Genomic DNA, 1,784 nt, shown 5'->3' with positions numbered 1-1,784 from the left:
CAGTAAAGACTTGAAAATTGCTCTAATGTGAAACAGGGTTGGCATAGTTGCCAGATTAAGTAGAATTAGAGGGACCTAGTGGATGGGGAGCTGCGTTGCCAACCCAAAGGTGGGCGGTTTGATTCCACCAGCTGAGCCATAGGAGAAAAAGACGGGCATTCTCTTCCCATGCAACTGAGAGCTTCTGAACACACCCACTGGAAGGTCAGCTTTGAGTCAATTTTGACTCTGGCAATGAAGGAGTGGGTGCGTGGGATTAGGATTAGGAGGAAAGGTGTGGTGACCTATCTCAGAAAATCGCCACTGAAAACCCAGTGATCACAATGGTCTGGTCAGCATAGTGTTGGTGACAATCTAGGACATTTCATTCTGTTTTACATGAAATCGCCATGTGTCTGGGATCAACAGCACAGCCTCCAATAACAACAAAAAAGACCCCAAAACTTAGACGAATGTCCTGACATACACATTTCCCTACACAATGGTTCCAATTAGCAGGGCCCGAGACACTCAGACACGAGCCCACATAGAATGTTCAGAATGGTCCGACGTGTTCATATTGTACATGGTTTCCCTTGTAAGAAGCCATCTCCTAAGACAGTCCACGAAACAGTGTACGAAGCTGGAAGGGAAGACTCTCACTCCATGTTTCTACTTTTTTATCCTCAAAACGTGGAAGGCCACAGTAAAGCTGAAGGCTGGTGGCTGGCCCTCTTGGAGGGTGGGTAACAGTGAATGCTTGTCTTATTGGGGGAACGATCTGCAGTGGGGCTTCATGGTGTGCAGTTCATTGAGCTTGTTCATGGGTCCCCTTCAGATTACCCAGCTCAGCTCATCTCCGGCTCCCAGCCACACTGGGCATGTTTGACTGTCTTCCTCAGTAAACTTTGCCTACTAGGGACAGACTAGGGGATGCAGCTGGTCAGAGCATTTTCGCTCATTAGTGTATATACATGTATGTATGTATACAACGGCTCCTTGGCAGTTCCAAGGACCTGATGTATACCAACAATTTGCTTGGCTTCTTATCCGGAACTATCTTGTTAGGGCATGAATCAGTTTCATCCCTGTGGCTTCCTTCAGTAAACTAATAAACTCATTCCTGACTACTGCATGACGCATAAGGAAGCCCAGTGTGAAACCCGGGCACTTGACCCTTTACCTGCTGTATCAGTGTCCTGGGACTGTTGTAACAAAGTACAAGCTGATGAGCTTAAAATGACAGGTATTTGTTCATTCTCTCACAGTTCTGGAGACTGAAAGTCTGAAATCAAAGGTTTTAGCAGGGATGTGCTCTCTCTGGAGGCTCCAGGGGAGAATTTGCTCTAGAACTTTCTCTTAGCTGTCGAGGTTGCCAGCTGGTAGACGCACCACCCCAATCTTGCCTCCTACATCATGTAGCTGTGATTCTTCTCTTCTTACCAAGTCACCAAAGTACGGCCCACCCTAACACAGCCATTCGAATTACAGCCACAAAGAACCCATGAAAATCAGGTCATAGTCACAGGTGCCAGGGGATTTAACACGGCTCTTTAAGGGATGAAAATCAACTAGCCCCTATAATATGGTGGGGGGGTATGTGTGCTTTTTTTAACCTTTCAGAATCTCCCTCTTCTAAACTGTTAACTGCCTAGGACTGTAAAACTTAAATGAGACAAAGTGCTTGGAAGAGGGATTTTTTTGTCACTTGATGTATTTATTGAACACATATTAAGCGCCAGACACTGCATTTGGCATGGGGCTAAAACAGGGTTCATGTCTTCATGGCAATTATTTTCTGGTAA

The sequence above is a fragment of the Elephantulus edwardii genome, unplaced genomic scaffold (genome assembly GCF_000299155.1).
Source record: "Elephantulus edwardii isolate Elephantulus edwardi_28Jun2011 unplaced genomic scaffold, EleEdw1.0 scaffold00653, whole genome shotgun sequence".
Classification (NCBI taxonomy): Eukaryota; Metazoa; Chordata; class Mammalia; order Macroscelidea; family Macroscelididae; genus Elephantulus; species Elephantulus edwardii.
The sequence above is the reverse complement of the archived record's forward strand: the minus strand, read 5'-3'. Positions refer to the sequence as shown.